Source organism: Chiloscyllium punctatum, chromosome 3 (genome assembly GCF_047496795.1).
Source record: "Chiloscyllium punctatum isolate Juve2018m chromosome 3, sChiPun1.3, whole genome shotgun sequence".
Lineage (NCBI taxonomy): Eukaryota > Metazoa > Chordata > Chondrichthyes > Orectolobiformes > Hemiscylliidae > Chiloscyllium > Chiloscyllium punctatum.
The window spans coordinates 99,966,614-99,981,665 of NC_092741.1; the positions used below are offsets into that span (position 1 = coordinate 99,966,614).

The 15,052-nt window shown below is 39.6% G+C and overlaps 1 long non-coding RNA gene across 1 annotated transcript in view; it reads right to left on the reverse strand.

Annotated features, from left to right (window-relative positions):
* Positions 1-8,791: 8,791 nt before the first annotated feature.
* Positions 8,792-15,052, reverse strand: part of LOC140463470 (uncharacterized) — a 41,044-nt gene continuing 34,783 nt past the window's right edge. The window contains exons 2-3 of the long non-coding RNA XR_011954685.1: positions 12,528-12,606; positions 8,792-9,019 (exon numbers count right to left, since the gene is read on the reverse strand). This is a non-coding gene — a long non-coding RNA (uncharacterized lncRNA). The remainder of the gene's footprint in view (positions 9,020-12,527; positions 12,607-15,052) is intronic.

Here is a 15,052-nt window from a genome sequence, read left to right on the forward strand (position 1 = left end):
AAACTCCTGTTTGACCAGTTTTTGGCAGCGACCTTTACTCAGGACAGTCAGTCTTGCTCCCCATAGCAATATGCTGTCCTCCATTGTGATCTGGTCTCACCAGGTCCAGAATGGTTTCAAACCTGGTTGTGATGGCCCTTTTATTTCCCTCATCACTATCAGCTGTATTAGTTTAGCCTTGACTGGATCTACAGTCCACAGTCAGATATTGTCAGCGGTAACTAGAGGGGTGTCCAGAAAGTTTAAAACCAGAATGGACCCTTCCAGGGAAGGCACCACTGGTGGAGTATCTGCCAGTGGGAGGCAGCTCAAGGCATCCACATTTGCCACTTGGCCTTCTGGACAATGTTCCAACTTGTAATTGTATACACTGAGAATAACAGCCTACCCCTGAATTTAACCAGAAGCTATAGGCAGCATGGCCTTGTCTTCTTTAAGTAGCCCTAACAGGGGTTTGTCGCCCATTACTATAATGAATTTATGTCTGTAAAAGTATGATTTGAACTTTCTCACACCAAAGATAACCTTCCTTCTCTGTCTGGATGTATTTGTGTTCAGAATCTGCCAAAGTCTGGGAAGCATACGCTCTGATGCATTCCTTTCATTGGGTCACTAGCGAGTGAACATTACCCTGATATCACATAGGGAGGCATCGCATGTGAGCACCACTTCTTGCTTGAGATCATACTAGGCCAACACCTTAGATGATGATAGCTGCTTCTTCACTTATCTAAAAGTTACTTCTTGGCTACACAACCATTTCCAAGGCTGATCCTTTCTCAACAGAAGTTGTAAAGGTACGAAGATGGCAGCCAGGTTATGTATGAATTTCCTGTAATAGTTCACCAATGCGAGGAAAGACCAGGGCAAACGTGGGAGCCACCGTACCTTTGATCACCCTCACACTATCAACTCTGGTCTTATCAACTCTGTAGCCCAAATAAGGAATGCATCAACACATTTCCCTTCTAAGGTGTACACCTACATGGGAGAAATGTTTAAGTACTATATTAAAGTTCTCTAAATACTTTTTATTGGTTTGGCCAGTTATTCGCATGTCATCCAGATAAATAGTGAACTGGGGTAGATCTTGTAAAATGTGCTCCACTGGAAAATGGTGCAGGAAAATGATGATACTCTAAATGGCAATCTCGTATTTTGGCACAAACCTTTATGGGTACAAAATGTAACATACTTCTGGGAATACTCATCTAATTGCATTTGCAGGTACAGATGGCTCATGTCCAGCTTTGTGAAGTATGGCACTTACCCCCACATCCCTCCCCCTACTGCCACCATCCTCTCTGTGAGGGATTGGGTACTTATCCAGCTGCAAAATGCAGTTTACCGTTTGTTTGAAATCCCCACGAAGGCAAACGACCTATCAAGCTTCACAATCAGTTCGATCAGTTGTGGCCATTCTGCAAATTGTACCAGTCTGATGATTCCTTCGCTTTTTAGCCTCCTCATTTCAGCCTCCATTTTTGCAAGTCAGGCAAATTGCACTTGGCAGGCCTTGTAGAATTGGGGAATTGCTTCCTGGTTGACATGTAAGGTGGCATTACTACTTTTCACAGTCCCTAGACCCTTCTGAAAAGCCTCTGGGTATTTAATTAGGGCTTCACTCAGGCAGCCATTTTATAATCAAAAAATGGTGAGCCAATCAAAGTGAATCTTTCTCAAACAATTCCGCACCATCAAGGCGACAGTACCGACTGTAACATATGGAAGTCAGTGTCAATAAATGTGGAGATGGAAAAGCACAGCAGGTCAGACAACATCCAAGGGGCAGGAAAGTCAAGGAGTTGGGCCAAAACCCTTTGTCAGGACTTGGAGGAGGAGGGAGCTCAGAAGTATATACAGGGAGGAAGGTGGGTCTCGCTGAAGGGTCGGTGGGTGTAGGTAGGGGTTTATAGTGATTGGTCGATGGGAAGGATGGAGTGGATAGGTGAGTAGGAAGATGGACAGGTTAGGATAGGTTAGGGAGGAGAGGAGGATTGGTGGGACTAGACATGGGATAAGACTGAGGGAGGATGAGCATAGAAGCTAGTGAAGCCGATGTTAAGGCCATTGGGCTGTAAGCATCCCAGTGAAATCCCTCTATTAAGGATATGTACTGCATGAGGCTATGTGATTGCTTACATTCACATGAGGCTTCCCAAGCTCAGTCAGACAGATGAGAATGTCCACTTCCATTGGAATACTCTGTAGCTCACAGCTCCACTTGACGCATTTTCTAATGACACAGCCAGTTGTAGTGCCTATTTGAAGTCCAGTTGTGCTCTAGCTTATAGGCACTTTGGCATGGTTATGTAATTAATCCCACATAGCAATTGATGTCTCAGCATTTCACTCAGGGGTTAAGCCAAAATCACATGCCTCTGCCAGTCGTCTTAACTTCGTCAAAAATCCCGATATGGATTCCCCTTGTTCTTGAACTACTAAATAAAGCCAATAGTATTGCAAAATTAGAGGAGGCTTGGGGTCATAATATTCCTGAACTAAATCCATCAACTCTTGAAAGGTTATGTTAGACTCCTAATAAATGAAAATGCTATGGGTCCACAGGCAGTCAGAAGAATTATTATTGCTTTTCATCTGCCTCAATGTCATTTGCCCAGAAAAAATAATGCATTCTTTCCACATAGTGGGCTTGATCTTTGATGGCTGGATAGAACAAGTCAAGCTCCCTAAATACAGAGGAACCTCGATTATCTGGTGTTTGCTTCTTTGAATATCGGATTATCTAGCAAGATTGCAAGGTCCTGATGCTTGGCTAAACTATGTTTATCCAGAATCTGATTAACTGAACAAAATACTGCTCACCCATGCCCTTCAGATAATCAAGGTTCCTCTGTAAAGGCATGATGTAAGAAATGTTAATCTCAACTCAGAGAGGACTGTTATAGAGTCATAGAGATGTACCACACGGAAACAGATCCTTCAGTCCAACACATCCATGTCAACCAGATATCCTAAATAAATTTAGTCCCATTTGCCAACATTTGGCCTAGATCCCTTGAAACCCTTCCTATTCATTTCCTCATCCAGATTCTTTTTAAGTGTTGTAATTGTCCCAGCCTCCACCCCTTCCTCTGGCAGCTCATTCCATACATGTTTCACCCTCTGCATGAAAATGTAAGCCCTTATTCCCCTTGTAAATCTTTCCCTTCTCACCTTAGGCCTATGCCCTCTAGTTTTGGACTCCCCTACCCCAGAAAATAATTTGTCTACTCACCCCTATAAGGTCACTTCTTCGCCTCTGACGCTCCAGGGAAAACAGCCCCAGCCTCTCCTTATAGCTTAAATCCTCCAACCCGGGCAACATCCTTGTAAATCCTTTTTGAACCCTTTCAAGTTTCATAACATCTTTCCAATAGAAAGGATACCAGAATTGCACGCAATATTCCAACAGTGGCCTAAGCAATGTCCTGTACAGCTGCAACATGACCTCCCAACTCCTGTACTCAATACTCTGACCAATAAAGGAAAGCATACCAAACGCCTTCTTCACTATCCTATCTTCTTTCGACTCTACTTTCAAAGAGCTATGAATCTGCACTCCAAGGTCTTTTTCTTCAGCAACACTCCCTATCGTTAAGTGTACAAGTCCTGCTAAGATTTGCTTTCCCAAAATGCAACACGTTACATTTACCTAAATTAAACTCCATCTGCCACTTCTCAGCCCATCCTGTGAGGATCCTGTTGTACTCTGAGGTAACCTTCTTTGCTTTCCACTACATCTCCAATTTTAGTGTCATCTACAAACTTATTAACCATACCTCCTATGTCATTGTGAGTGAGGAGAAAGATTTACAAGAGACCTGAAAGGCAACTTGTTCACACAGAGGGTGCTTCATATTTGGAGTGAACTGTCGGAGGAAACGTCAGATGCAGGGAAAATTACAGCATTTAAAAAACTACTTTGGTTTGGGAAACTTGGTTGGAATGGATGATTAGGACCAAAGGGTCTATTTCCATGCTGTGTAACTCCCTGACTTGTGTCAGTGTACTGAGGAAGTGTTCACTTGACCCTAAACATTAATTCTGATTTCTCTCCACAGATGCTGCCAGACCTGCTTAGCTTTTCCAACAATTTCTGCTTTTGCTTGTGTAGGATGAACCTTTGTTTTGCTGCTTGTTCAAAGATTTTTCTAAACTGTTTTCTTTACTATGATAGTTTGTCTTTTTTTTGTTTGCTCCTTGTGAAATAAACTTTCTGTTGTGAAAGAAACTCTATAGCCTTGTGCGGCCTACATTTCATCAAAAGACCACCACATTAAGTTAAGCAGAATTAATTCTGACCTGTCCAGTCGCAACCATCAGCTGAGATCATAAGGATCCTCCAAAAACTTATATTTATGTTTTCTACTTCCATGTCCTTTCTATTGCTATAATAATAAAAAGCTCCAATTCATTTCATTTTTATTTATTCATATCAAGCAACATTCAAATAAAATCTGTTTCATGGCCTCTTGAAGCCCTGAGTACCCTTTTAACGTGTGCCCAATGCATTTCTAAGGTCAAATTAGCTTGATATGCTGCCTTTGACAATCGATATGTCAATAAGTCTCTGTTATTTCACAGTGGAAAGCCTACTTTCAGACAAATATAACTGATATTGAAGCATACAATTCTGAAAAAAATCATTATCGAACTGCAAAGTACAATTTGACTTTGGCACAATTGACATGTTCCAGGAGGGTTGAAATTTAGATTAGAGATCTGATACACCAGGTCCTTCTATTCCTTCCACTGATGCTGCTATTTCTGTAAGCTAGTTACACTCGACGCATCACATGACAATAGAGACATAAAGGCACATAACCATTGCTCAATGCAAATACACATACAGATGCACTAATAACTCAAAGTGAATCATTACAAACTAGCCTGCATAGATTTGCAGTACTTCTACTGACAAAATCTAAATGTAGTCAAAGGCAGTCAAAAATAGATGATACGAGTGTTTTTGTTGAGTATAGATTGAGATTCATAGGTGAGGTTTCAAGTGTCTGAGCACAGGAAGACATTAGGAATTATAAATTTCTTTGGTAACATGCTAGAAACATGAATAATTTTAAGACTGAAAGAGAACTCAAGTCCATCGACTCTGCCTTCCTGGTGTCCATAGGATGCATAACAGCACAGAATGGATCTAACAACATGTCTCTCCTTCGGATGTTTATCCAGTTTCACCCTGAAGAGAGCATGTTTCTGTAACCTCGTCACTACATTGCTCTGGAAATTGATCATTTTCTCAGTAAAAGGGTTCACTTATACCTTTGTACTCTTAACTTTGTTAGATGCATTTAAACTCTGATTGCTTGTTCTTTCCTTAGCCTTACTGATTTGAAAACATCATTCAATGCATTTGCATAAACCTCCAATCAATATACAAGATAATTTTTTTTTAAATTGTGCAGAAACCATTTCAGAAACCCCTAAAAGCAGAGGTGCATCTTGCCTACTTGTTCTGAAGAAAGTACTGGAGATGACAATGCAGTTAAAATAGCAATATTCAGTCCTTGTGAGCTTGTCCCAAGGAGAAATAGATAGTACCTGAAGTGGAGAGCCAAGATCAACAGCACCATCAAGCAATGGACTGTGGGAGGGTGTGTGGAAGATGTTACAGCTACCTGCAAATGTTGCATGAAGTGGTGATGCAATCCCATGTATCTGCCATGATTTGCAGCTGTGCAGCTTGGGACGCAGCCCATAAGTGCTCTTGAAATTTCACAGATACCATTCTCTGGAAAGCACGTCAATGTGCAATTCACCAAAAAGCCACGCTTCCCAGGCCATTGACTGCACACATATGGTTCTCAGACTTCCTGGCATCATTAAACTAGAATTGTGAATAGCAAGAGATTTCACTTGTTGATTGTTCAGCTCATATATGACCACAGGTAACAAATTTTGCAGTTGTGTCCCCACTATCCAGGAAGTTGTTATAATGCTTATTATTCTGCAAAACTCCAAGGTGCTACAAAACATTTGCTCCCCAGGTTTCTCTTGTAAGTGAGAAGGGCAGCTTCAGAAGACCTGGATAATAGGACCAACGTGGAATCCCCAAACTGATCAGATACAGTGGTCTCACGCTGCCTATCTATTAACATGGGTGAGTATTGAACAGACTATTCATCTATTTAAGATAAAGTTCCATTGTCAGGACAGTTCTAAAGAAACCCTCGTGTACTGGTAGGAATATGTCTTCAAGATTGTGTTGGCTTGTTAAGCCCTCCATATCTAAGCAAAATGACAGGAAATTCTAAGCAAGAATTCATCAAAGGAATAGATGAGCAAGCCACATGTGATGAGGAAGATGGAGTGGGTTTTGGAGATGTTGAACAGGATGATTCTGATTATGCTGCCAGGCATTAAGAAGCCTAGAAGGTAGTGAGAAATAGAAGCCAAGTATGTGAGAATTTAACAGCAAGTAAATTTGAGGCTAAATAAGTTTCATGAAAGTATGTGAGTATTCAGAGCTATGATCCCAAGATGACTGAGAGACGCTGTTATCCTCAAGACATAGAAACAGAAAACCTAGTAGACCATTTAGCCCTTAGAGCCTGCTTCATTGCTCAATATGATCTTGGTTGATCTGCTATCTCAAAGCCAGTTCCCGTATTCTCCCCATATGCTTTGATTCCTTTAATATCTAAACATTTATCAATTGCTTTCTTGAATATTCTTGGTGACCCAGTCTCCGTGATCTTCAGTGATAATGAATTCCATAGGTTGACCACTCTCTAAGTGAAGAAATGTTTTCACACCTTATTCATAAATGACCTATGCCATATCCTGAGAGTGTGATCTCTGGTTCTAGACTCCACAACCAGAAGAAATAGTCTCCCTGCATCTCATCTGTCTAGCCCTTGCAATTAAACCAATCTCTTCTCATTTGATATTCCTGCCTTCCTTGATATTAGCCTAATGAGCTAATTGCACTGTCTCTTTAGTAAGTATATCCTCACCTTAGTAGAGAGACCTAAAATGCTCATACTACTGCAATTTTGGAGTCTTGATCACTCTTAGACCTGTTTAACTGCAGTAAGACATCCCTATGTCTGAATTCAAATCCTATTGCAATGAAGGTCAACATACCATTTGCCTTCCTAATTATTCACTGCACCTGCCTGTTTACTTTCATTGCCTGATGTACAAGGTCTCCCAGATTTGCTAATGATTCAAATTAAGTATCCCAATGAGTATCCATATTTCGCATTATATCATAATTTAAATAATACCCTGCCTTTCCATTTTTCACACTGAAGTGCAAAATTTTACATTTATCCATGTTACAGTGAATCTGCCATGTGTTGTCCACACACTCAACTTGTCTAGATCACCATCCTTGCTTCCTCCTCACAATTCACAATCCCACCTCGTTTTGTATCCGAAATATTTCATTTCATCCCTCACCTATTTATCAATGTTATGAATAGCTGGAGCCTAAGAGCTGATCCCCGTAGTACTCTGCCAGTCACTGCCTGTCATCTGGAAAAAGACCCATTTATTTCCATTCTCTGTTTCCAGTCTATCAATTCTCAATCCATGCCAGTATACCACCACCCTGCCCACCCCTCCCCCCAACCAATTCTACGTACTTTAATTTTGCCCACCAATCTCTTATGTGGGACCCTCTCAAAGTCATCTGAAATACAACTTATCCACTAGTTCTACTCGTTACAATGTGGAGGTGCCGGTGTTGGATCGGGGTGGGCTAGGTCAAAACTCACACAATGCCAGCTTATAGTCCAACAGGTTTATTTGAAATCACAAGCATTGCTCCTTCATCAGGTGAAGTGAAGCACACAGGCACAGAATTTATATGCAGAGAGATCAAAAGATCATACAAATGGTGTGAGTGAAGTGTCGACAGGCTGAATAATAAGTCTTTGCAAGTGATCAAAAGGGTGAACAGCTGAATAGCAAGTGAAGAGATGACCTACAATCTGATTAATTGAGGCAGAGAAATAATTGCAACAAATTAAAAATAATGTGGCTCTGGAAATGTGCAGCTAAAGCTAAATGCCTCCCCAAGATCATATTCCTTTCAGACAGCAACAGAGATTGGCAGCCACAGAGCACTGTGGCACAATTCTGTATGATGTTCATGTGACCACCAATGGTGATCAGCAATTTTCAACTGTAATAGAAACAGAAACATCAGCACCCTTATTAGATAGAAGCACATGACATTAATGTGATACAACATGTTATATTTTCCTGCAGTTGTTCTGCTGTAACATGCATTTCGTCAGCACAAATTGGCTATAACATGATTGATGAATTGTGGATGTTTAGATAATGTGAACTTTCTGCTGAAAGAGTACAGCAATTTTCTATTAGCAATCTTCTGCAGCTCAATTTTCTATATCGGCTTTCTATAGTTCAAGGTTGCAGATGAACACAACTGTCGCGTTATAGCAGAATGACCTGTACAGGGAAAAGTTTTGCTTTGTGTGCTGGCAAATCACACCTTATAGAAGTACATCAGGGTAATAGAACAACAAATTAAAAATATATATTAAACATGTAATTTTTATTTTTTAGAAACAGAATGTAGAATATAGTGTACTGAAAACAACAAATGCTAGAGATCTCAGTAGGTCAGACAGCATCCATGGAGAGAGAGAAGGCTAATGTTTCAAGTCTCGAAGACTCTTCATCAGAGCTTTGATGAAGAGTCATCTAGACTTGAAACATTAGCTTGTTCTCTCTCCATGGATGCTGTCTGACCTGTTGTGATCTCCAGAATTTGTTGTTTTCAGTACAGATTCCAGCATCTACAGTAAATTGTTCCTGCAGAATATAGTGTTACAGCTACAGAGAAGGTTCACAGAAAAATTAACTGCTGGTGCAGGATATGGAGAAAGCCTTGACCATCCATCCTCTTTTCAGGTCCCAACTTCATTTCCCAAATATGTTAAAGGTGGAATTTGGAATGGTGGGCCTGTGTGACTGGTGAACTGTATTCTTCTGTTTTGTCCAGAGTCAGAATTCTCTCCGGATGCTGCATTGAAGAGTATAATAATTTATACTTATAATAATTATAATATATAATATATATATAATAATATATAATAATTTATGTGTTGCAAATGATGTCCCTTATCATTACATTATGCTTTCAATAATAGCTTGTCTGTTTGTCATTGATTTTGAGAATATCTTTCTCGATGGAATGTCTATGTACATTTGGCACACTGCAAAAATAATTGCATGCTCAGCATTACTCATATTGAAAAATTATCTTGAACAGTCAGGAAACAATATATTTATACTATAGTACATTCTCAAATTTGCAGAATATCCTGAAACAAGATTTTAACTTAAAAACTCAATTGAAAGTGTTATGAAGTTGAAGGTATGTGCTGTACCTTTAAGAGAAGGTAAATGCTGTTCTGAACTGAGAGTTTACAAGCACATGTGTATGTGATTAGATGGCAGCCCCAGAGTGTGTAACATTTGACTGTGAAATGGATACCTGAGTTTTGGTTGCTTTTTTGACAACAATTTGAATTTAACCAATCAGTTTAAATTATGCCCCAGAATACCAAAAACCCAATCAAGTTTGAATTTATTGTTTTGCCAACATTGAACCAATGAGATGATCTGATGTTGGGGGATATAAAAATGCAGGCACTTTGAAAATTGGAGTGAGGGCAACTGCCATCGAGTTAGATCCAAGAACTTAGGAAACACTCTCTATCAAAGGTATCTTTTCATATGTAACATGCTTGCAATAAAAAGAAAGAAAACGACCCAGGAAATTCAGCAGCAGGAAGAGTGCAGTTACAGAAGGTGACAGCGACTGTGTGGTTTTGAAATTAAGTTGATGTAATTTTAACAAGTGTCTTTTTGGAACAGCATATTGTTCTAGAGTTGGAGGCAGGTAATAAGCAGTTAAGAGAAAAGGGGACCTAAAGAGAGAGAGAAGAATAGTTGTACAGACAAAGGAGTGGATACCGATTTGTCTAGGAGGGTAAATAGCTCTTAAGGGGGACTATTAGTGGCTAACAATAGGTAGTGTGTAATGGCAAAGGGGCTCATTTACCTCTTCCTTCCTTAGTATTGAGGGGCCCAAACATACCTTCCAGGTGAAGCAGCACTTTACCTGCACTTCTCACAATCTAGTCCACTGCATTCGCTACACACAATGTGGTCTCCTCTACAGTGAGGAAATGAAGCATAGACTGAGTGATTGCTTCGCACAATATCTACATTCTGCTCACAACAAAGACCCTGAGCTTGCCGTTGCCTGCCACTTTAACACGCCATCCTGTTCCCTGTTCAACATTTCTCTCTCGGGCTTGCTGCAGTGTTCCAGTGAAGTTCAGCACAAGCTGGAAGAACAACACCTCATTTTCCATTTGGGGACCTTTCAGCCTTCTGGACTCAATATCAAGTTCAATAATTTTAGGGCCTGAACTATCCCATGTCTACGCCCCCTACCCCACACCCCAGGCCTTGTTATCACATAGTCTAATATTACACACTACCTATTGTTAGCCACTAATAGTGTCCATTAACATCTATTCATCCTTCCAGCCAGATCATTATCCATTCCTGTGTCTGTCCAACTGTTCTTCTCTCTCCTTGAGCTCTATCCCCATCTCTATGATTTACTCCTGAATCCCTATCTTCTGCATATAAACCAACATTTTCCGAGCTATCATCAGTTCCGAGGAAGGGTCAATGGACCCAAAATGTTAACTTTGATTTCTCTTCACAGAGGCTGCCAGAGCTTTACCAGCAACTTATGTTTTTTTGTTTCTGATTTACAACATCTGCAGTTCTTTTGGTTTTTATCATCCAGGACAAATCAGCCCACTCACTTGGCACCCCTTCAACACCTTCCCTATCCACCCCTTTCACCAGCAAGGCATAGTAACAGCAGTATATACCATCTACAAGATGCACCTCAGAAACTCATCTGGTTTTCTTTCCCAACACTTTCTAAACCTGACTCCCACTACATACAAAAAGTAGTAGAAGATATATGTAAACAAAAGCTTCTACACATTTCCCTCCAAAGCACATATCATCATGACTTGCAAAATTATTGTCATGTCTTCATTGTTGCTGGGACAAAATGCTCAAATTTCCTTCCTAGCAGCACTGTGGATGTACTTACACCACAGGAATTATAGCAGTTCAAGAAGGCAGCTCACCATCATCTTCATGGCCAGGTAGGATTGATAATAAATGCTGGCCCATATTTAGCAAATTACATGCAAATAGTGGTGTATAACAACTAACCCTCAAGGGAGGAAGAGTCTCAGCAGCTCTCAAACTTCCTTACTACTTTTTAAAGCTTTGTTCAACAGATTACCCCTCAACATAACATCATCAAAGAACAATGTCAAATGTCCGACAAGCACTAGATGGTCACATGGACTGTGTCCTGATTTATTGATCCACTCAGACAGAGCATGACATTAGACTTAGAATTGTATTTCAGCATTTACAGGAATCAAGACTTAAACTCAGCAACAAATGCAAATTTTCATGATCTACTGTCAAGTTTCGTGCACAATTGCAGATGGTTTTCATGTTAGAATTGATCCACAGAAAATAAGAACAACAAGGACTTTCCATCTTATTGAAACAGACTCAAGTCCAAACATTCTTGATTATGGTAAATCAAGTCAGAAATTTTGTTATCCAGCTGAGCTGTTATCAATGAACCTCTCAGTCAGCATTTGCCTGATTATGATATTATACAGATAGTCACTCAATAGTATGCTCATCTGCTCACTGCTTGCACTCCCAGCTGATGCAGTGTGACACTTGGTAAATCTTCAACACCAAATCAGACAAACCTCTGCCTGATTTGAACCTAGACTTGCCCAATGGTTTCCGTTAATGACAGAGACTTTACATAATATTTTATCACTTGCTATGACTGTATAACATTGCATCATATTTACATATACCAGTGACAAAAGTAACTTCTTATCCTAAAAAGACCACTGTTAAACTCCTGACTCCCCACCCATCCCCATTCCTGTGGTTCTCACACCTGCAGCATCTCATCAAGTATATCCTGTTCCAGCTACTGAATGGAACCCACTGTATGCTAAATGAACAGAAATTTCAATATTAAAAGTTAGTTTTATTTAATTGGCTATATTGGGTATAACGAGGTCCCATCCCTCGCGGTGTTCAAGAAATATTGGCTTATCAGCTGAAACCCAGAGGTTGTGGTGTACTCCAAGAAGTTTACAGTGACAGCATAAAAAATTCTGGAAAATATTTAGGGCCAAACCCTTTCAGTCTTCTTTTAGTCTTCTAAAGATAGAAGAATATTCATTCACAGTTCATGCTGTAACTTTTGATCATGTTCTTTAAAAATACAAAATAAACAGTGCCAAAACAATAATACAGCAGATTTCTTCAGCTTAACCTGGAATTTTTCCAGTATTTTCTGATTTTATTTGAGTTTTGTAGCATTCACAGTACTTTTTAATTTCAATTTTTCAGTTCACAGAATGAAAAAAGACGTTGTGCATTGTTACCTATCTGGGCTGAGGAGATTATGGAGGCATTGTTGGTGATCTTTCAGGAATCACTGGCGTCAGGGAGAGTCCCAGAGGGCTGGAATACAAGAGTAAAAGTGTATTGGTGAGGTTTAAGGCTCTTGTCAGATTGAACTTGGAACATTGTGAACAGTTTTGGGCCCAATGTCTAAAGAAGTATGTCTTCATGTTGGAGAGGGTCAGAGGAGATTTACATGAATGATTGCTGGGATGAAGAGCTTGTCAATATGAGGAGCGGTTGAGGACTGTGGGCCTGTATTTGATGGAGTTTAGTTAGGGTGAGGGGAGAACTCATTGAAACGTACAGGATACTGAAAGGCCTAGATAGATTGGATGTGGAGAAGATGTTTCCACCAGTTGGAGAGACTAGAATCTGAAGACACAGCCTCAGAGTAAAGGGACGACATTTCCAACTGAGAAGAGGAGGAATTTCTTCAGCCAGAAGGTGGTGAATCTGGAACTTATTGCCACTTTAAGACAAAGTTTCGAGTAAGGGGATCAAGGGATATGGGGAGAAGATAGGAAAATGGGGTGGGGAAATATATCAACTGTGATTGAATGATGGTACAGACCCGATGGACTGAATGGCCTACTTCTGCACCTACATCTTGTGGTCTTATGGCTATACAATGTTGGACAATTAGGAGAAAGTGAGGACTGCAGATGCTGGAGATCAGAGCTGAAAAATGTGTTGCTGGAAAAGCGCAGGTCAGGCAGCATCAAAGGAGCAGGAGAATCGACATTTCGGGCATAAGCCCTTCTTCAGGAATGTTGGACAATTATCAGTCATAAAAGACTGTTGTGTGTGAATGAATTTACCTTTAAAGAACTTGTACAATTTGCAAACAGATTCTTTTCTAGGTAAAAATTCTTACTTACCCTTCAATCTCCAAACACTTAAGACTTACAGAAAGATATCAATTACATCTAAATGCAGCAACTAAAAATGGAAGCAAACAATGTGTCAAAGACCATTTGATGTTAATTTAGGCCAATAATAATTATTCTCCAACTCTGCTTTTGACTATAGATAAGACTTTTGCCCTTTCAGACTTCAGTATTTCAGTAATGTCCAATGAAACTAAGCTCTCCAATTTTTCAAAGGCTCGACCATTTATATGAAAGAGACAAATTTTCACTGAAGAGCTATGGGCCAAGGTTGATCCAGTATAAGTCACTGTAGCATTTTTAGATTCCAGCTAAAGTTTGCTGCAGTAATTAATTCATCCACTATCACAATTCCATAAATTGGTCTTTAATACAGTCATTTCTGTTATAACACAGTAGTTTCATTCTAATGCAAACCTGTGTTATGAAAAAAAATCACATAAAAGCAGCACCATTTAAGGTAATGGGGCCAGAATTGCATTACAATCAATACACACTTTAAAAGTTTGCACTTTAAAAACAGTATCCCCAATTCGTCGATTGCATTATAGAAAATTCGCTTTAACAAAACATGTACTAAAGCAGAACGACCTATAATTATAGAGGCAGATTGGGATTAAGGGTCATTAGGAGAGAGTGCAAGGAGGAAAATCATGTTGAGGGATGATCATTACTGCTTTATTTTCTGTTCTTTTAAATTATGAGATTGAATTTGTCAATAATCCATGTTCAGGCATGCAATGTTGCTATTTTATCCGCTACTATTAACTGGGACAAGAGTCATTGTTGTAACAGTTCTTTCTGTTCTGCCACAATTGATGGAAAAAATTCTGAGAAAACATAATATGAGACAGTCCCTTAAGTCTGGCAGAACAGGAATACAAAAGTTCATGAGTCTGAGGAGGTCAAAGTAGTTGATTTGCAGTGCACAGGTATCGGTGTAAGAGGAACACGAACAACATTGCTACATGGCTGCCATTAATAATAACTAGTTTTTAACAAATACAACAGTGGAAAGGAAGCTTAAGTAAATAAGAGATGGAGAGCTGCCATCAGGCTTTTCAGCTGATGTTACTGCGTTAGCCTCCAAAAGCAAGAGGCACAAAAAGTGAAGATGTTGGTAATAATAGCTCTTATTTTGCTTCTGACCCAGAATTTTTGGGAGTAATTATCATTGATCATTGGCACATAGGTATGGGAAAGGTTATTGATGAGGTGTCATGCTAGTGGAAGATACTGCTTGGTGATATCATTGCTCATATATTTTTATTTAATCTTCTATCACTTCAAACATCAGAGACCCGCATTTGATGAAAATCAAAACTAATCCATATTATTTATTTTAAATTGACTCATCAATTGCAATAGTAGTCTGTAGATCACTTGGAAATGTCTAATGGTGTCTTTGCATAAATGTTAGCTTTGGACAGGCTGATTTTCACATCTTCTAGTATTCAGCTATTTCTACCCCTGCAAAAATCTTGTCAGTGTTTTGGTTATAGCAGTTACACCCACTATTGCAACCTAATTTCATGCCATTCCGTTCTTTGCATATTATCTCTCCAATGCATTTTCTTACCTTCTTTGCCATCCCTATACAATATCCAACCCATTCT